The sequence below is a fragment of the Puma concolor genome, chromosome D4, assembly GCF_028749965.1.
Source record: "Puma concolor isolate L17-30 chromosome D4, mPumCon1.1.hap2, whole genome shotgun sequence".
Classification (NCBI taxonomy): domain Eukaryota; kingdom Metazoa; phylum Chordata; class Mammalia; order Carnivora; family Felidae; genus Puma; species Puma concolor.
The window spans coordinates 66133436-66156259 of NC_141679.1; the positions used below are offsets into that span (position 1 = coordinate 66133436).

Here is a 22824-nt window from a genome sequence, read left to right on the forward strand (position 1 = left end):
GGTTTCCGCTCCTATGACCTCATGTAAACCTAGTTACTTCCTAAAGGACCTACCTCTCAATACCATCACATTGGTGATTAGGAAGTCAACATAGGAATTTTGAGAGCATAGAAACATTCAATCCATAGCACTACCATACTACCCTACCATAAAGTTTGTCAAATTCTACTGTTACTACCTATTCACTTTTCTACCTTCCTGTTGGACTGCAGAACAAGATCTTTGCCATTTTTATGGTCGTATTGCATGTATCTAGCACAGGGACTGTAGGCCCCAAATTAATATTTATTGCATGACCAAGGAATTGATATGTAGAATAGAGTAATATAATTTTTTTCTTTTTATAATAGAATGTTTTCAATATTTATTAATACCTCTCTAAGGGATAGCACATACAATTTTATTTTATGTTTTCCAGTGAATTTACACTTCTTTTCATTAATTTATCATTTGTTATAACTTTTCCTGAGAAGCAGAAGAAAAAGAGAAATTGCTTTCAGCTTACAAATAAGATCATTGAAGCTCAAAGCAAGTAATATCTCTTTTAGAAGTTAGTGCTAGCTTTCATATAGAAATCTCCTAAAAGTCAGCATTCAACACACAAAAATGATTCTTTCAAATGTTCAATATTATGATGGTTCCTTCTGTGATGTGAATAGAAAAAGAAAGAGCTCTGTATTTCATATAAAGAATTATAGGGTGCCTCTGTGGCTCAGTCAGTTAAGCATCTGACTCTCGATTTTGGCTCGGGTCATGATCTCACATTCATGAGGCTCAGCGCAGAGCATAAAGCCTGCTTGGGATTCTCTCTGTCCCTTTCTTTCTGCCCCTCCCCTGCTCTCTCTCTTTCTCAAAATAAATAAATCTTTTAAAAAGCTTAGAAGAAAAGAATTATATATCTTAATGTGGAATGTGAATGATGTAATCAGCTAAAATTCACACAGCTAAAAAAGGGTGTTCTCATTTTTTCAAAACATGGCCCAAAAGATATTGAAAATACCATTTTTAAGAATTCTTTTTTTTTTCCTTTTTCCCAATCAAAGATGTAGTGAAGTGTTGAGGTGAGTAATTGTTTCATCATTCATTCTAAACTCTACACAGTGCAGACTACATAAATTCAAGCCTATTATTCCTATGGTATTTATTTCAGGTTGATGTCAATTTACAGCTACAAGAACATTTAATTGAACCGTTGAAGAAAGGAGATGAAGCATTTCTGGAAATAGGAAATTACACTGATATTGGTAAACTGTAAAGAATCAACTTATAGGTGCCTCTAAGATCTGACATAGGAGTAATTAGTTCCATTTTATTAATTTCTAATTCTGTCTTCTATTTGTAGCACTAAAGGCATTATACTAATAATGGAAGAAATAAATAAAAAGGAAAATCTCTTACAATCCCACCTCACTAACAAATCCTGTGTTTTCACATTTTGTGTTCTCTTGATCAAAGGGAAACAATTTTGTGTGTTTGGAAGGATAGTGTACATTTTAATTTTTTTAAATTTTTTTCACTTGACATTATGTTATAAACATTTTTATATGTTGCTCTTCTTCACAATAATACTTTTTTTAATGTGTATTTATTTTTGAGGGAGAGAGAGAGAAAGAGAGAGAGAGAGCACAAGCAGAGGAGGGGCAGAGAGAAAGGGAGACACAGAATCCAAAGCAGGCTCCCGGCTCTGAGTTGTCAACACAGAGCCTGATACAGGGCTCGAACCCACAAGCCATGAGATCATGACCTGAGCAGAAGTCGGATGCCTAACCTACTGAGCCACCCAGGCACCCCCACAATAATACTTTTTACTGCATGGTTTCTAGTCTACAAATTGATATTCTAGTATTTACTGAACCAGTTCTTAGTTTTCAGACATTAAACTGCTTTCAGATTGTCACTGTTATAAATAAGTTAGCAATGAGTACTTTTGCATGTGATTTTTACTTTTTCCTTAAAATAATACCGAGTGTCAACAATAGCAACAGCAGGTCAAAAAACTTGAAAATTTTCAAGGTTTTTGCTACTTCATGTTCAAAAAATGACTACAATTTATACTCTCAGTGGTGTGCATTAGCGCACTGGTTTCAACATAAACTCGCATATATTTGCTAATAGTTGTGAAAAGATACAGCACTGGATTTTACTCCTTTAATAAATAGTCACATTAGTTTTGTTCTGTATGCGATTGTTGGTGTGTGGACTCATTATCCCTTTGTAGATTGTAGCCCCCTGATATAAGAACTCTTAAGACAATGACAAGTTTACAAGGGCAGCTGATAATCCTTTGAAGGGAAAGCGATCCCACCCCTAATTTACCCCTTTCCAATTTGCTGGCTCATTCTTTAAGTGTGTGTGATAGGGACTCATATTACACTTTATTCTTACCACAAAATCACCAATTCAGTATTTTCTGATGTTGGAACATGATATATATCATTTTGCACTTGATCTTGTAGAGGAAGTAGGGATTAAGATGAGTTTCTGCAGGCTCCATAATTGCATAATAGTATATGTATTTCTGTTTGACATATAATCTAAAATTACAGAAGTAAAATAAGAAGAATCCCTGCACTTATGAGCGCCACGGAAATTATTCATGATTGTGTCCTTCTTTGAGATCACTATTGACACTTTGATTCTAAGGGGATTTATTTTTTTTAAGATTTAATTTTTTTAGTTTTATTTATTTTTGGCAGAGAAAGAGAACATGCACATGTATGCACAAGTGGGGGTGGGGGGTGGGGAGGAGCCAAGAGAGAGGCAGAGAGAGAGAATCCCAAGCAGACTCTGCACTGGCAGCACAGAGCTCCTTGTGGGGCTTGAACTCACGAACTATGAGACCTCGACCTGAGCTGAAATCAAGAGTGGGATGCTTAACCCACTGAGCCACCCAGGCACCCCAGGGATTTTTTTTAACGCATGAAATGTTGAAATGCTTTTAAATTATGAAATTTTGTCAAAATAACTGCTATGTACCACGTGCCGACTACATGCTAGATATTTCTATATACCTTATATCTAATTTTCCCAACAATCCTATGAAATACACATTCATTGTCCCACTGTGCAGGGTAGGAAAAAAGGACTCAGCGATGTTAGGGGTGTTGTCCAGGTACAAGCAGTAAATGGCTAAGCTGAATTTCACATCCAATGTTGTCTCTCTAACATCTATAACCTTTCATTTATATTGAAGTCATTTAAAAGTATAAGTATATTTTCTTCTCTAAACACCTATTTTTTATTATAAATTACACTTTGACATTTGTATATTTTAATTCAAAACATGATGAAATTATAACCAAAGTAATCAAAACACTCAACCAGTTATTATTTCTGCTTATAAACTAATAAAAATTTCTTTCCATATGAATGAAAAAAAGAACTAGTATAAATAAAAACCACTTTGGGAGCCTTATCTCCCAATGCTCTTTTCTGACAACTGTGCTTTGTGGGTAACAGCCTCATTGGCTAGTCTTTGAACATGATTTTCACCTTCCTGCTTTTGTATCTTAGTTCATTTTCAACTGCAAGCCTCCTTCTCCCACTATTAAGGGCACAATCCAAAGAATATCTTCCTTGTAATAGGTTTTTAAATCATGTCAATCAAAGTCTTCCCTCTTTGGAATAGCCATACTACTTTAGCCGATAACACTTCTCCATTATTTATATCCCATGCAGTGTATGGAAAGAACAGGAGCTTTGATCTTTTACAGGTGTGATTAAATATTCACCTCTAATCTAAATTATATCACTTTTTAAAGATCAGTGTGTCAGTTAACTATTGCTGTGTAACAAATCACTCCAAAATCCAGTGGCTTAAGACAATAAGCATTTCTGAATGCTTTTTTTTTTTTTTTTAGAAAATGAGAACTTTTAAGATTTACTCTTAGCAACTGTCAAATATATAGTCAGTATTTTTATTTTTTAATTGCAGTTTTTAAATGTTTGTTTATTTTTGAGAGAGTGCAAGTGGGAGAGGGGCAGAGGGGGCAGGGGCAGAAGATCCAAAGCAGATCTGCACTGACAGCAGTGATCCCACTTGAAATCATGAACCCTGAGGTCGTGACCTGAGCCCAAGTCAGATGCTTAACCCACTGAGCCACCCAGCTACCCCCAGTATTATTAATTATAGTCTTATAATTAACTGATAGTCCTAGTTCTCTTAAATCTATAAGTAAGCTAGGTGGCTTATGGGCTAGCTGGGCTTATTTCTACATCTGCAATGAGACTTATATCAAGGGTGCAACTTTACTGATCTTGGCTGGGTTCCTTTCCATGTTTGGTAGTTGGCTGGCAATAAGATGATCTAGGATAACCTCTCAGGACAACTGGTTCTTTCCACATAATTTCTCATCCTCCAGTAAGCTAGCTTCAGCTTTTTCCACATGGAGGTGAGAATGCCAAGAGAAAGTAAGTGGAAGATTTCTTAGAGCGGAGCTCAGAAATGACAGTCGATTCTACTGCATTCTATTGACCAAAACTAATCAAAAGGAAAGTTCACATTCAAGTCATGGGAAATAAACTCTACTTGATGGGAGGAGCTGCCAAAATCAGTGTAATGGGAATATCTACACTTCAGAGCTACTATAAAATAAGGTATATGAGTAAAAAGTACTTGGCAAATCCTTTGAATATATAAATTCAATACATGCTAAATTATGTGTTCCTTATACATCTTGGTCCCCACATCCTGCACATGGTATGTCTACAAGAAGTACCAAATGAATGGATTATAGAAATCTATAATTTAGAAGACTTGAAAAAATATTTTAATAAAAGTTCAAAAGTTGAAAAAATATTTTAATAAAAATACGCAATTAAATAGACACATTATTGTCTCAAAATTATATTTAATTCAAGTTATGTAAAATACCTAGCAAAATAAAAACTGATCCTAAAATCATGACAATTTTAACCATTTTTCTTTAAACTCTTGTTTCCTAATTCATATTTTTATGTCATATAAAAAGTGGGAATTTTAAAAGGAGGTATTTGATCATTTTCAATATATAATTTGTTCAGGACCATTATTTTTGGCAATAGATTTTCTTTTATGGGAGTGAAATAGAGTATATAAATTCTGCATCGCACGCTGGGAGAAAATCAGTATGGCTACACACTTCTCATGCTTCAAGGATTTTTACTATAATAGAAATCTACAGGAACATAACACCTTCGAACTTCACTGCCTCAATGTGTCTTAGACAGACATGGTGAGAATGCGTTCCTGTGAGTTTTACTTGCTGAAATAAAGCACACATGGGGTTTAGTAGCCAAACAAATATGCTGACTTTACTTACGATTTTAGAAGCTACCTTTTCTTGTCAAAGAGCTTTGCAACAATAATCTGAAAAAAAAACCAAACAAACCAATATGTCAATTTTAGAAATGGGTAAATTAGAGAAAATTGAAATACCTGTGTTTATATATGTAGTAAAACTCAGAGCTGGAATATGAGTCCTACAAATGGATAAAATTTCTCTCATTCAATAAGAGAATAAAATCTTCTATCATAATGAAACCCATAATTTCCCTAATTTATCTCCTTTTATAGGTTCATATGTTTCTACAGAATCCTGAGGTGGTAATTCATTGTTTCTAACATTTGATTGGCATCTCATCTTTTATACATGTCAAAGGCAAGTTTTTATACCCATTAAAAAATACACAAGCTTGAATGTGCTACATACAATGTTTAAGATTTTTAAGTTAATGTTTCAAGATTAAGTAGTTCAAAAACTCAGACAACAATACTGAATAACATAAAAATTATATGCTCAGGACCTGGCTTTTTCATACTTTCACATTATTCCATATTTGCTTTTGTTGTAGTTAGGGTTCTCTCTAAAATCCTTGGTATTTCTATTACCTTTGCTCCTTCTCAGAGGTAATCTGGTATCATTAATTCAATGTTTATCATTTATGGTTAGGTTTTCTAATATTTCCATACTTGCATTTATCTCTAAAATTTTTTTTTTCAACGTTTATTTATTTTTGGGACAGAGAGAGACAGAGCATGAACGGGGGAGGGGCAGAGAGAGAGGGAGACACAGAATCGGAAACAGGCTCCAGGCTCCGAGCCATCAGCCCAGAGCCTGACGCGGGACTCGAACTCACGGACCGCGAGATCGTGACCTGGCTGAAGTCGGACGCTTAACCGACTGCGCCACCCAGGCGCCCCTTGCATTTATCTCTAATAACATATAATTTAATTTTGCAGAATTTTAAGCTTGATATAAATGATATCCTATTACAGGTATTATTTTGCAAATTGCTTTGTTTTACTTAACATTATGTTTGTGAGCATCACCTGTATTAACGTATGTGTTGCTCTGGTTTGTTTATCTTGACTGTTATATGTTTATAGCATTCTATTTTGTGACTGTATCCCACAATGTATTGTTTCTCTTATTGATGGACATTTCAATTATTTCTAATTCTTTCCATTTTCAACCAGTGCTGTGCTGCTGTAAAATCTTGAACATTTCTCTTCGTATACACATGGAAGAAATTCTCTGCCAGAAAAGAAGATGCTGAGTTGTAGGGAATATACACCTTCAACTTCACTAGACATTACCAATTTACAGCTCATTCACTGCATATGAGAGTTCCCTTTATCCACATTTTTTTCCTTAAAGTAAGTTACATGCTTTCTTGTTATAAAGTAACATACTGTGATCCCTTTCTCCTCTTTGACCTCAGGGTATACTTGGCTACGTAGCTGCCAGACACTTTCTTCATCAAGATCATGGATCATCATTACACAGTAGGGAAGAACTATATCCGTTCCCCCACCATGGTTTGCAGCAAGAGAGGTTTGTTTCATTCTGTGGGAGGAAGATATCAGGAATATTGAAAAGGGGCACCTCTCCCTGCTTCCATACGGAGGGAATGTGTGATTAAAGATTGACTATCTCCAAGTGAGTCCTCTGCAAATAAACATACAGATTTCACAGGACAAGACTCATGGAATTGTGTAGCCTGGGAATCACTAAACATCCTTACTCCTTCACCCCCAGATTCTCCCGGAAAGATTTATATTAAAAAGCTCATTTTGTCTTTGGAATGAGGCACCTTTGGTATGCGTTGTGTGACCATCCAGGAGTCAGCAAATTTCCCCATCCTTCCTCCATCCCCCAGAAAGTGATAAACCTCTTTTGCCTAGTGCTCTCATTCTGATGTTCCAGGTAGCATCGAGTTTGCCTGATATCACAGCAAGACATTAACCTCTTCACTTCCTAACTGCCTCATTGATGATAGGAGAATCAGAGGGAGAGTTGGGAATCAGAGGGAAAGCATTTTCTCAACACAGCCAGAATGTAGCAAATCCTGAAATGTAACTCAGTCCTGCTTCTTAGAAAAAATGTTTTTTCTACTATACCATTTTTCCAAAATGATTCCCTTCAGTTTCTCTAGTTTGTCCTCTGAGGTGGGTGTTTTTTGTGTCTTTTTTTTTTTTATTTTCTAGAGAAAATTGAGTTTTATGGTATATTTCTAGAAATGATATATAAGCATGAACTTTAGACTCAATATTATATAGACCCTCTGCATACAGTATTCTGTCTCCTGTCAAGTCGTACAAGACACAGAATTTCAGAGCAAGAAGGGATCCTCAAAAAGATCCTCAAAAAACCCTATATATATATATATATATATATATATATATATATATATGCGTATATATGTATATATATATACACGCATATATATACACATATATATGCATATCTATATGTATACACACACGCACACACACACACACATGTATATATATACATATATATACATATATATATATGTATATATATATATATTTTTTTTTTTTTTTAGTAGGCTTCACACCGAGCACAGAGCCCAACACAGGGCTTGAGCTCACAGGCCTGAGATCAAGACTTGAGCTGAGACCAAGAGTCAGATTCTTAACTGACTGAGCCACCCAGACATCTGGTAAAATTAAATATGGGAAGAGGGTGTCTGCTAGAAACATGCAGAGCCATAGTCATATTAATTTTTCCTTATTGTAACAGTAAAGAAAGAATAAAACTAAACCACAAAATCCTACCAAACAGAGATAACTATTAAAATATCATTGTCTGTCTCTCCAACTGAAGGAAGCATTAACAGGAGAATAGATAACTAAATTGGGTATTTACTTAACACCATAATAATTATCATAATCCTCTTGGGTTTGATTTCAGTCTAGGCATTTATTAAAATGTCTTGAGCAAATTATTTAATCTCCCCGAGCCTCAGTTTCCCCATCTGTAAATACAAGGAAATAGTTTTGAAGATTAGATGTAATACATTAGAAACTGAGAACAATATCTGCCAATTATCAGTGCTAGATAAAGCCTAACTCTTATTCTAAGTGAAAACGTAGATTGTGCTTCATTACGATAGGAAAGATATTTTTATATTTCATGTGTATTTTACTTGGCTGTATACACATAGTTTTACATAGAGTACTCGAGTACTCTATATTTTTCAATGTGCTGTGTGTTTCTCCCTTTATTTTCTTAAAGTTTATTTATTTATTTTGAGCGAGAGAGCACAAGTGCAAGTGGGGGAGGGGGAAAAAGAGAGGGAGAAAGAGAATCCCAAGCAGGCTCAGTGCTGTCAGCACAGATCCCCATGTGGGGCTCATTCCCACAAACCTTGAGATCATGACCTGCGCTGAAATCAAGAGTCGGACACTTCACCAGCTGAGCCACCCAGGCACCCCTCTCTTTCCTTTTTTATAAAGCAAGCTATCAGATCAATAAAAAACTTGATTATGTTGACACAGTTTTATCTTAGGAACTGGCATCCTGCTAAGCCACACCCAAAAAGTAATTATGTCGTGGGAAAGACAATCAGTTCAGTGGAAGCATTTATATCACACACCAAACCACAACTTCCTCTTGAGCAGTTAGATTTATATGTGCATTACAGATCAGAAAAAAGTGACAAGGTCTATAAAATATGACTTATATTAATATGAAGAATATGTGTATAATACACAAACATATATTTAAATTAGGAGAAAATATGCCAGAATGTTATCATGTACTTTTCTACATTTTCTGAATTCCCAGTATGAATTATGGTACTTTTATAATAAGAAAATTCATACAAGAAAAGTAAAGGGATGTCTTCTCCCCTCTGTTAATTGTTTATATCTGAAACATAATATTTTTTAATGTTTATTTATTTGACAGAGAGAGTGAGCAGGAGCAGAGGAGTGGCAGAGAGAGAGGGAGAGAATCTCCAGCAGTTTCATGTGGGGCTTAGTCTCACCAGCTGTGAGATCATGACCTGAGCTGAAATCAAGAGTCAGACACTTAACTGACTGCGTCAACCCAGGCACCCCAATACATTTTTTAATGGAATTCAAAGACAAGTCTGCAGGTGTCCAAATTGATATAATACTTCAATACATGACTGACGGAATACTTTATGTCATGAGTTAGGCTGCCTCTTCATGGCGTTGACTGTGCTGCTGCAACTGCCTGTATCCCCTTTTCTCCTTTTGCCTCCAACATTCCAGTATCACCTTAAAGAAGAAAATTTAACCGTATCTCCAGGTACAACTTGTTTCTCCTCCTGATTTGAGATCTTATTAATTACCAAGAATTGACCTCTCCTATCTTTGTGACCCACTGTGGCTTGAACATAAATATATTTATCATGAAGCTGAAACCATTTTTTTTTGCACTTTTCCAAGGAGATACCTGTACCTTGGGATTACAGACTGTAATTCATCTTTGTTTCCCCAGTATTTAACAGAATAGGTGCTCTGTGAATATTTGTTAAAGTAGAAAGGAGAAAGAGGGAGAGGGAATGAAGGATGGATTGTGTTGAATTGGAAATAGGCTATTGTAATGGACAATAGGGCTTCAGTCAAGAGAATTCTCCTAACCCAGCTATGATTGTGTATAGGTCCAGGGAGAATAAAAGGGGCTGTGTGTCAGTTGAAAGGTCTGTTTCACTAGACTCAGTAATGATTTGGGACTCCAACATCTCTGCTGTGGAATGCTTCATTTTACAGCTGAACATAACATACTTCACCAGTGCAGAGGCATTAGCGTAGTGGCGGTAGTAATGCTGGCTTTTGCCACCATAGGCCACTGGACATGGTGCCATTAAAATAAAGACAAAACAGTTTTGGAGGCCAGAAGCTGGGAAATCTCCATCATGTTAGTGATCCTGGCTGTGACATCAGCAAATCTTAAGAGTAGCTGGTATTCAATAAATAGTGGTGATAGAGATGGCCTGATTCTAAGGCCACCAAGAGCTATCTCTTCTTAGGGCAGATCCATCTTCTTGGGGCAGCATCTCCATAGAATTGTTAAGGCTGGTGGTGGCTGTGGAATCCTGAATTAGTTAAAAGAATTTAATTAGAAGTTAACTTCTTTACCAATTTATTTATCATAGTCCTAAGTTTTTGCAGGTGCTGGACACATAGGAATGAAATGAATTTTCTTTTCTTATGGAGCTATAATTTTAGGAGGAAGAAACAGAAAATAAATAGATGAGTAAATAAATAATGTAATTTCAGGTGTTTACACCCAGGATGCAAAAGAACGGAATCCAGGGTGACTTCTAGGTTTTGGAGAACGATTATGCTGTTTACTGAAACACAGAGTGCTGGGGTTTCAGTGGGCAAAATCAATGTTTGATTTTGGGTAAGTAAATTTTGAGACGTTGACTTGCATGGAAACATTGATTAACCAGTTGGATAAAGGATTAACCAGTTGGATCACAGCAATGAATCTCCACTGCAGAAAGCCTGAAATTAGGGCTAAGAACACCGGTAGTGCAGCCTGGAGCAGTAAGTAAAGGCTGACAGCCAGCGGCTCCCTGGACTGACTTGTAGTCCTTATATCCCGTCTAGGGGTATTCCCACATACGTTCAAGGATGTTTGCTCTGAAAGGAAAGGAGCTGGAATTGTTTGAGGAGCACGTGGGAACTCGAAGGGAGCAAGATTTGAGTGCTAACTCTCATGTGATCTCATTGATACCTACAAATTAGTAAGGTATGGTGTGTTCTGGTAATTGATGCACATGCAAAGTGTTGCGTGTAATTATGTAACGAAGTGTCCCAGTGCGATTGTGTGTTTTCACTGTATGAGTAATTCACAACATTTATTACTGTCTCCAGGTTAGTGATGTTATATTAGTGGAGACAGTGTGGTATAATAGGAGAGTACTGGATTTGGAGCCAAAGTGAGGTAATTCTCCTTGAATGAAGAACATGTTGCCTCAGCTGCTGGATGTCCTATTGGCAGACAGTCTTCAGCTGTCACCACCTTCAGGGATTGCTTCCACTGCAGACAAGCATGTTTGCTAAGCTCACAACCGTTCCTGGGGTGGCCCACATCCAAGGTGGAGAGACTGTTTACAGACCACAGAGAGAGCTAGGCCTCAGCAGCCCCAACACTTCTCATGCTGGATGTTTGAGTCTTCCCAGCCCAGGCATCAAATATGTGAGTAAAAGTTTTAAGGTGACCTCAGCCCCAGTGATCACCTAACTACCACTGCATGACCCCAAGTGAGGATTGACTAGCTAAGCCTAGTCAACCCTCAGATGAGCAAACTAAATGAGTGTCATTATTTTAAGCCACCATTTCAAGGTGGTTTGTTCACAGCTATGAATAACTGCAAGTATAATTGAATTATTTTACTTCTTTCTGCCTCAATCTCTCTATCTATGATATGGGAATCTTTTTATTAAAACTTCTGAACCTATCTCATGAGAATGTTGTGGAAATAACCTTAATAGTGTATGTAAACTTGCTTTATAAGCTGTAAGATGCATTAGAGGTACAATTTATTATAATTATCACCATAAATCATCATTAACTGGGAAGAGAGTGTACAGAATACCAGAAGAGCATGGCTTCTGATTTCAAGGGGCAATTATATCAGCTTTCAGTTAATTATAATTTATCCTAAGCACATAAAGATTCGTGGTCTACATATTGGGAAAAATTAAATGTAAATAGAAGGGTCTTAAATGGGAAGGCGAATGGAAGTCAAGAAGTAGGTTTAAAAACAGTAATGTAACATTCACTTTTCTTTATCTAGCTCTTCCATATATCTCAGATCAGAACAGTATTTTCAAGTATACTTATAGAGGGTACAATTTTGTCCTGTCCAGCTTCAAACATAGAAACTTGGCACTTAACAATTTGCTCTTTTGCACTCACTTAACATTGCCCCTATCCTGTCTTTGTTCTCTTCCCCTATATACTTCAAATGCCTGTATCTCCAACTTGATATAAATGTATGTAAAGAAACATTCCAGAGATTTTTCATAGAGTAACAATCATAGGAGTTACATAACACATGCTTATAAAATAAATATAAAATCTAAACAGTGCAAATGTGATTTGAAAGATAATAAAGGATCGATGATTACTTACTACCAAGCTTTTTAAAAATTTCATTGAAAATTGGGAATTCAACTACCAATGTGACCAGATTTTTTAAAAATTTTATTGATTTTCTAGATTCCAAGATTTTCCCCAAATCTTCATTAATGCAGCCTGCCAATTATTCCAGTTCCTGCTCCTTCCTTGGCTTTCTGGGCACCTCTGGGATTGCACTTCCTGAGCCCCTTATGGTAACAGTTGTGGTAAATTGTGAGTGTAAATTATTTTACTTTGGGTGGAACATTTTATTTTTTATTTTTAAATTTTGTTTATTTTGAGACACACACACACACACGAGTTGGGGAGGGGCAGAGAGAGAGAGAGAACCCCAATCCCAAGCAGGATTCATGCTGTTAGCTCAGAGTCCGATGCGGGGCTCTATCCCACAAACCATGAGACCATGACCTGAGCCAGAATCAAGAGTCAGACACCCAACTGACTGAGCCACCCAGGTGCCCAAGTTGGGTGGGGCAATTTAATTCTGGTTTTAGACCATCCCAGAGCTCATGTTCCCTCTGGAAGAGATCCCTCTTTCCCCTGCTGACCTACAGTGGATCTATAACATGAGCAAGAAATAAACAGTCGTTGCTTTTTAGACCTTTGATTTTTTTTGTTTTTGTTCTGTTTTCTTTTCCCATAACATAACTTCCTGATACAATCTTACTGATAGATCCCCTAATACTTAGTGACCAGAACTGATTGATGGGCTTGGCAAAGCTTGAGGACAGCTGAATCACAGCTCAAGTACAATTTCTCTCCTTTCCAGTTCTTTGTCAGTGGAATATAAATCGGTTTAGTAATTCAGCACTTAATTTGAGATGCCAACTTGTTACCACAGCGAGCACAAGCCAGCACTTCTAATCATATGTACTCTTCAGGCTTTCCAAATTCTATGTTAAACGTTGCTAAAATAGGCTAGCTATAGTGTCTCAAATTATATCTGGAGTTTCCTGAGGTGGGTTCCACAGAGAATACAGTGAGACTAGAGATTGGTATGCAGAAAGTTAATGCGAGAGTGCTGTCCAGAACAACACCTGTGACCAAGTGCAGAAAACAGAAGTGGCCCCAGGGAGATGCCGAACTATGATGCAATCACGAGGCCTCAGCTGACTGTATGGACAGCTATTTAGATGGCCCTTTCTATTTGCCCTAGTTGAAGCAAAGGAGATTTTGTGTCCATGCACCAACCATTCACTGGCGGTAACTGATCACAGAGAGGTGTCATTTCAGCTGGGCAGCTGGCTTCAGAGGAGAGCAAACTGGGAAGGGGCTCAGTTGTGAGCTATCAGCGGCCACCACTCCTGGCAGCCGAAGGAACTTCTGCCTCTGTCCTGAAGGGGAGTCTGTGGTGCGACCTAGCATCTAGTACAAGAGTAATAGAAATTCCTAATAAAATCACTGGAGCCTGTACTAGGTTATCTCCTATGGAAACTGCTACCTCTTAGTTTTTGTCCACAATGATCTGTGCACTTAAACTGTTGTTTCCCAACTCCAATTGTCAGAAGCATATTTACCCTTAAGGATTCAGCTCAGACACCATCTAGGAAAACCCTACCAGGAAATACCTCTTGATGTTGTTTTCAGCTATGATTGTTTTCCTCTTTTGGACTCTCTTGACACTCTATGCCAGTCCTGTGTTATCAGTTTGCTTTGAATGGGGAAAAGGTCCTCTAAGTGAATGACTATGAAGCTGCTCATCAAATCTGAGGCGTAGAGAATTGAAGATGGAAGATGGTAGGGTTGGGGGGGATAACATGAGAAATTCAGATAGGACATTCTAGTGCCATTTGTTTCTCTGGGGTCCCACACAGATGACACTAAGCCTGGGAGACCCAGAGAATCTGCTGTTCCATGTTATGTCCTGTAAGCTAGGTTCTTCTCTCTTTCTCCATATTCTGTGGACTTTCCTTATTATTATCCTAAAGCTTCAGTAGAAGATTGTTTACATGTCCCATTCTTGACTTGTCCTTGTTTCAGAGACTTAGAGGGAGAGCTTGGCCTTGTTTCAGAGACTTAGAGGGAGAACACATAGTTTCCAGGCCTTCTGCCCCCATTCCCACCCCTGACTCCATCCCATGATGGTTGTGGTGTTAAATATTGAAAATTTTGCTTAGGGTGAGGGAAATGTCAGAGAATAAGAATCTGAGCTGTCAGGTCTAACTGTTCTTTTCTAAGTAGAACTCCTCCCTAGAGAGTCAACCTCTGCTTATCTGTTTTAATTTTTATTTTGCAGGGAAGTAATTTCTTTATACTTTAACATTATTCATATGCATGTTTTATTTCTTCATTAGACCTTAATTTACTTGAGATAAACAGTAAATTTGGGGAAATCACTAGAAGACTTAATTTTCCCATTGGCAAAATGAGTGGCTATAATTCTTCAAGGGCTCTTCTATCTGCAGAAGTTACTAATTTTATGTGAGTCAGCCTAAAATGATAGGATGTCACAATTCTAGAAAGGTTGAGAATACCTTATCTCTGGTTTCCATATTAATTTGCTGGCAGATATGCTGCCTACATTTTTTTGTTACTGTCAAGCGAAATAACTGCTCTGGAACAGAGGGCGAGAATAACACAAAGAAAGTAAAACAAAGAAATTGCACAACAGCCATCATCAGGAACTCAGGGGCAATTTGGCTTAAAGCAGCTTGAAATTTTAAAGGAAAAACAGAAAATGCAATCTGTTTTCTCTTTTGCTTCCTGTTTCTTCTTTAAATAAGCACAGTCTATCTCCCCAAAGATTTTCCCCTAAAAAGAAAACACATTGCACAGCTTGTCCTATAATTTACATCACAATTAAGCTTCCAGTTAGAATGTATCATCATAAATCTGCTATAAATCCCCCAGTGTTCCCTTAAATTCCCTTACCCTTAAACAGCATGACCCCAGGTTTATTTTCCCTAGACATAAAAAGTTGAATTATAGCTTATTTATGAGTTTCATGAATAAGACTAATTTGATTGCCATTTGTAGAGAAATTCTCACCAGGTTATTACACTCCTAGATCCCATTAACTAATAAAAAATATACAAAATAAAAATGACTTCAAATTAGCTCAAGCAAGATTGCTGGCAACATTTCTTTATATAAAAAGAAGATGCCACTGACCATCACTATGAAGAATATTTCCTCCTGTTGCCCCTGCTCAGCACTTTGACCTATGTTAAATACAACCCACTTTTTATATACATTTACAAATCTGCCTTTTAGCCTGTCATTTATTCTTGGTGGGATATTGCTCCTTCACTGAGAATCTACTCCCTGTGAACAGTGGTTAAAGTTGTTCAGATTTTATGTTTTGACCTAAACCTGGGTACCCACTATAAATCCAGACTTGACTTGAGAATGTCCAGCATCTGGTAAAATAGGTCAGCTGAGGTTTCAATGACTTGAGGGCTTCAGTAATCACAGAGAAAGGAAAATGACCGGAGGCATTAAGACTGCTAGCTACTTCTAGGGCAGTATAAGATTATTGCAAAAAGTCGCGCTTTGTAATCAATAAAATAACAACTGATAGCCACTACAGTATAAGCTCCATAAGGCAGAAATTTTTTGTTGTACTGTTCACTGACATTGTAAGCACTCAAGCATTTGTTGAATAAATGGATGGACTTTAGTCCTGGCTTTTTTCTATGATCAAAGTCTAGTTCTGTGATCCTGCTTCTTCATCTATAAAATGGAGATAAAAATAAAAGAATTGTTGAGTTACATAAAGTAACTTTGGAGAAGTGTTGGGAACTTGTGCAGCACAAGTATAAATACATCAATATTTTAAACAATAAAATTTTTAATAACTTAATAAGATGACTCAAGCTAAGTCTGAAATAAGATTATTTTAAATCCCTTGAAGGACAATGATGGGCAAAACTGTTGTTTGAAACTTGCAAGCACTGTTTTTTCCCCTAAAATGTGAAGGATTAGTTAAACTTTTAGGCCTGAAAAGCCTCTGTTTTTGGAGAATCCTCTGAATGGATATTCAAGTTTATACAAATGTAGAACAATGACTCTCTGCTGAAATAGAAAGATTTTAGATATACAGCATAAAGAAAATAAACAGCATGCTTAATATTGTAACATTTTTATTAATTTAGGCAGAATCTGTCTTAAAAACATGTTTCCCTACTATGTATCGATCTCAATTATTCTATGCCTGTACATTATTGCTTGTCCTTATAGAAGTCTATAAGCATTTTGTTTTTCCAAGCAGTGACCCATAGAGATTGGGAGAGGAGACCTAGAAATGGCAGAAAAGAGTGGAAGACATGATTTTCATTACCATAGGAACATACTGTCACAAAGGACATGAATTTAATTTGGATTGCTGAAGCCCCACATGAATATCCCACAAATGCTGTATTTTGAAGTAAAACAACAACAACAACAACCTCAAACTCTTAGAAATGTATTAATGTTACATTATTCTGGCCTGAAGTCCCTTGGGAAGCAAAGGGCAAGACCCCACCCTTATGGATGGGAGTGGGATTGGGGGAGAATGGAGTATTCAGAGAATGGAGACTGAAAGGGAAAAGCCAGAGGGCTGTGGATTCTCTATCTGCCACCCACCGAGAGTGGGGAGGAGGTAGAATGGAAGTCAATGTTTAGAGATAGGGTCAGAATGGGAAAGGGAGGAGAGTGATCAAGGTAATTCCTGAGGTTCTGTGCATGTTAATGTTTGATGGAGTATACAGGTAACTCTAGGAATTTTTAAAAGGGCAAAAGTACAACAAAACAACAACCAATGTTCATTTGAAAAATCTAGAAAACAGAATGAGTATTCTCTGGTTTAGAAAGAATGACCACCTTTATAATCTTTATATGTCCTTGTAGCTGTTCAACAGTTCAGTAAATATTTATGGAGCACAACTGTGTCAACAACTGGGCTGGATGCTAAGTTTACAGACTAATAAGGCAAGACCACTGATATCAAGGTGCTCACAGTGGGGAGAAACAGCATATAAATGATTAAATACAATAACATGTTAACAGGAGTCTGTGTGTGTAATAAAGGAGCACAAAGGAGGAGCAGTAATTATACTGGGCAACAACCAGGAGGTGGTGATATTTGAATCATATTCTTTCAGTCTGAAACTGCAGCTGTTCCTCTGCATAATAGATGCCTGTTTTTAATTTACAGGTCAAAAAAGTAGGATGGGGAAACTATATGGTACTGACAGCCCTCTGAAGCGAAACACTGGAATGTGTATTCCATGGCAGATTACTCAGTTTTGTGATTATCACAGTGGTCACTGATGGTATTACACAAATAGAACACTGCTAGCTGGCATAAAAAAATTGCTTCAATGTTCTGTCAGTGAGAAATAATCACTACCATTAACTTGCTGAACTTTAAAATATTGAATAATTTGTGGAATATATTAAATACTGCAATATTCTGCATTTTCAAGTCTTTTTTGAAAACTGTTCTTTCCCTTTACCTTAATCAGAAAGCGGCAAATGAACCCTCTAAACTTACTCATATACAACCAATATTTATTGTCTACCATGTGCTAAGCATTGAGGTATGTCACAAAGATATGTCACAATAGGAATAAAGGTCAGAAGAAAAATCTGAATGAAGGATTAAGAGATTAAATAGGGTGCAAGTAATTCCTCCAGAAATGGATCAGATCTGGGGACTGAAATAGAAATAGAAATGCACATGGGGTGAGATGTAGAGAGGATGGGTATTTCAAGTTCAGCATGTGCAAAGACACAGAGATGGAGAACATCAACATTTCAGAAATGACACAAAGTTTTTTAAAATGGCACATACAGGGACACCTGGGTAGCTCAGTCGGTTAAGCTTCTGACTCTTGATTTTGACTCAGGTGAGGTGTCTCGTGGTTGGTGAAATCAAGCCTCACAGTGGGCTCTGCGCTGACAGCGAAGAGCCTGTTTGGGAGTCTCTCTTCCTGTCTCTCTGTCCCTCTCCCATTCATGCTGTCTCTCAAAAGAAGTAAAGAAACTTAAAAAATAAAATGGCACATACAATGCTCCATTATCTGAGGCTTCTGTGATCTCCTACACTAAATCTTGATACTTCTTGCATCAAACATTATGTCTCTTCTATGCCCTTGACTGTGCAGTCTACTTTATTTATAATGCATTCTACTCTTTTTCTCTGGTTATGTCTTTATACAGGTCATCTCTACTCAACTATGGACTCCTTAGGGACAGACTCACATCTTATTCATCTTTGTATCCCAACACTTAACATACTTCTTGGCATAAGGTAGGCATTCTATAAATGCCTTTTGAATTCATTCATTCATCCATCCATTAACAAAGGTATCACATTATCTTTTGTCATTGGTTGGTGCTTGGTTTACAGTAAGGAACACACAAAAAAAGAGAAGGTGATCTAAGGAACAAACAGGAGACTGGGAAAGTAGGTTGAGAATAAATTATGGAAAGCCTGGCATGCCACCTTAAAGAGATTAGAATTAATTCTGTAGGCAATTTTCACCAAGGGTTTACACAGAATGAAGAGATATCATATTTCTGATAGAGCAACATAAGTATTTTGTAGAACTTTAGAGAGGGCAGAGACTGGCACTAATAAGTACTACAGAAGTAGGAATTTAAGTCAGAATTCAAAGAATAAGAAATACTTGTGACTCTAGAGAATTGAAAAATGATGTAGGTGACTACAGAGAAAATGTTAATTACAGAAGAGGCAGAATTTGTGAAATAAAAATCTAAGGGTGAAGATGTGTTTGGATCTCATAAGAAATAATAGTAATAAAAGGGAACCAATTGGAAGAAGATAAAGCAGATGTGTATGGATTTGAAATAAAAAGTAAGATACCATCATGACATAGAGAACAATGAATAAAATGAGAATTGTATTTGAGACAAAGGAACCAGTAATTATCTCTATAAAGGAAGGGGTGTGGCAGAACAGAAGAGGTAAGCTGAGTAGCTTTGGCCATAAACCATGGAAGTGATAAAAGCCTGGAGAGCTGAAAAATTAAAATTACAAATATGAAATAAGAAGGGGTGCCAAGGTGACTCAGTCAGTTAAGCGTCCATCTCTCTCTCTCTCTCTTTTTTTTTAACTTATTTTTATTTTTTGAGAGACAGAGGGCGCAAGTGAGCCAGGGACAGAGAGAGGGAGAGGCTGAGAGAGAGAAGCAGGGGTCACCCGAAGTGGGTGAGCTCACCCGATGCGAGACTCATTATGACCTGAGCTGAAGTCAGGTGCTTAACCAACTGAGCCATTCAGGCTCCAGTATCATATCCAACTCTTGATTTCAGCTCAGGTCATGATCTCAAGATTTGTGAGATTGAGCCCCGTGCTGTCAGTGAGGAGCCTGCTTGGGATTCTCTCTCTCTCCTCTCTCTCTCTTAAAATAAACAAACTTAAAAATATACATATATGAAATAAGAAGATATTGCATTTTATGAATATTGTGTGAAAATATTTTCTTAAAGAGCTGGTTGGCACGAGACTTCTGTTTTCTTAGGAAAAGCTACTTTCTATATGGAATGTAAGAATGTGAAAGCAAGGCTTGAAGGAGCAAAACAAAGATCTGACTTACGTTTTCAAAAATGAGACCTCCTCTAATATGGTTGAACTTCACTTTATAAACTAATACTGGATAAAATGTAATTATTGTTATATAAGCCATATGCCAAACTCAATAGCAAAAAAACAAAAAAATATAGGAAACTCACAGTGCCAGAAATAAACTGAAAAACAGAAGAGCAGAAACTGATGCCATGGCAGCCCTCCCAACATTTTATCCTTAGTTATACGGCCCAGGAGCCAGCTGCCGGGTTCCAGTGCACAAGCACAAGGCCTTGAGCCTCAGTGAGGCAGAGAAGCAGGAAAATCCTGGAGCCTTAAACAACTGTCAGTCACTGGGACTGGAAAAATTCCACCTCCTAGTCTGGAAGAAGCAAAGAAGTTTGTTCTTTGCTTGGGGCTTTGAATAGGGGTTAAAAACAAAAGGTACCTGTGAGAAATAAAACACCTCAGCCTGCAAGATATAAATTTACAGTATCTGCATAATTCAGGAACTACAAACTGAGAAATAATCATTTACAAATGCCCCAGGATATTTAAGAGCCAAAGAACCCTGGCAGAAACAAATACATAACTGTTCTGAAGGGACTCTTTCACAACTCAGGGCATAAGAGACTTCCATAAAACAAAACAACCCCATCCCAGAACAGCACCACGGGAGGATATAAATCACTATGAGTAAAACTCAGCAAATGTTGTAAACAGTAGAGTTAGGAACTCAAAAGCTGGAAATAATAGAAGTACCTGAAAGAGAAGATAAAGACACTTGATTAAAGAGGCCAACTAATGGAAATCATGATGAAAGAATATAGGCAGATTTCACAAAGAAGCAAACAGAACATGTAGTACTAAAAACAATATTGTCACTGAAATGAAAATGAATGGGTCTAACCAGATCCCATAGGTGAATCAATATAGTCACCTCTTTTTCTGTTCCTTATTTTAAATTATGCTCAGCTAGGGGCGCCTGGGTGGCGCAGTCGGTTAAGCGTCCGACTTCAGCCAGGTCACAATCTCGCGGTCCGTGAGTTCGAGCCCCGCGTCAGGCTCTGGGCTGATGGCTCAGAGCCTGGAGCCTGTTTCCGATTCTGTGTCTCCCTCTCTCTCTGCCCCTCCCCCATTCATGCTCTGTCTCTCTCTGTCCCAAAAATAAATAAACGTTGGAAAAAAAAAATTTAAAAAATAAATAAATAAATAAATAAATAAATTATGCTCAGCTATATTTCTTGTCACATAGGCTATATGTGGTGTATTCAAAATGTGCTGCTATGCAGTACAATTTTACAATATGAACTTTCCATCATTATCAGTTCATGCCCTTGAACCCCAGTTTATCTCTCAACAAAATGAATCAACCTTTCCTTACATCTGCAGTCAAGGTAAAGTCCTTTTATTTTTTTCTTCTGTCCTAAATTGCAGGGAGAGAGGATTCATCAACGTCCCAAGAAGAGCTACTTTAGGACTCTAAAATTAGAAATGTGCATCCAGGGAAAGAGGGTCCTTCCCAGTGCTCTGGAAGAAAAGACCGAATCTTTTTCCTAGGTCCCTCTTATGGCTTGATCAGTGCCCCTGTTGGTACTGCTGCCTTGTACATAAGGACTAAAACTCTACCAGCCTGCCCATCTTGAAGCTTTCAAAAGATTTTGATCCATGATAATGAAACAACAACAGTGCTCTATTTTTACTACATTTACTCTACAGCCTAGCTTTACTTTCAGACTTTCCCTTTCCAAATTAGGGGAGTGTTAGTGGCTTTGTGCCTTGGTCTTCTTCACTTCCCTGTGATCTTAGGAGGCAGTTGTAAGTAAGCCATTAGTTATTTCGTCATCATTCCATACGAACAGAAATTCCTTACTGTTCCTGGCCTGCTGGAAAACTAAAACAGATACATATCTCTCCCTTTACAAGCAATTTTCATTTAAGTAAATACTTTCAGTGGGAGTAGGTACGTATAGTCTTATAACTACTCATAAGTGCTCATCCAGAAGTGCATTTGCATATGTTTTCATCCATTTGACTTAAATATATGTGAATTATTAATCTATTAAATAAGTGCAAAGGCTAATTGTGTCCATTTTCACCCCAAACAAATGTTTATTTCACAACTTGGTAAAACCCATTTTAGGGTTTGTTGGCAAATTAAAATTCTTCACTCACAAAGTGATGGAGACATAGTTGAAAATAAATGTATATTAAAATTGAATACACCATTTGTAACCAGGATGGAGCCAGACAGTAGAATGCTAAGCGAAGTAAGTCAGAGAGAGACATACCGTATGATTACACTCATGTGGAATTTAAGAAACAAACGAGCAAAGAGAGAGAAAGAGACAAACCAAGAAACAGACTCTCAACTAGAGAACAAACTGATGGTTACCAGAAGGGAAGTGGGTGGGGGGAATGGGTGAGATAGCTGATCGGGATTAAGGAGTGCACTTGTAATGAGCACCGAATGATGTATAGATGTGATGAATCACTATATTGAATACCTGAAACTAATATAACACTCTATATGTTAACTATACTGGAATTAAAAACTTTAAAAAAATTGAATAGAACCAACATATGTGAGCTGTAGAATGTAGGGAATGCAGAAACCAAGGCAGAGAGATAAATGCTCAACTAAAAAGATGTTAGGCCAGTAACCACTGACATTACAGAAGGGGGTGGGATATGACAATACATAGTTCTTAAGTAAACAAAACTAACCCCCCCCCCCAAAAAAAAACACTTATTTTATCCTCTTAGGAAGAGAATGAATTTCAAAACATAGGCCCATTATTGGCGGTTCTTGATAGTTCTACTGGTGTCCAATGCTGCAAAGCCATTCCTGGGTGAAGAAATTTTAAACGTATGGCTTAAAATAGCATACCAGCTACACCA

At 37.3% G+C, this 22824-nt stretch overlaps 1 long non-coding RNA gene across 1 annotated transcript; it reads left to right on the top strand.

Moving 5' to 3' along the window:
• The first annotated feature begins 10825 nt into the window (after positions 1-10825).
• On the top strand, positions 10826-21972 carry LOC147574953 (uncharacterized). The gene is made up of 4 exons (XR_015243332.1): positions 10826-11465; positions 12492-12623; positions 18555-18645; positions 21361-21972. It is a non-coding gene; the product is annotated as an uncharacterized LOC147574953 (long non-coding RNA).
• Positions 21973-22824: the final 852 nt, after the last annotated feature.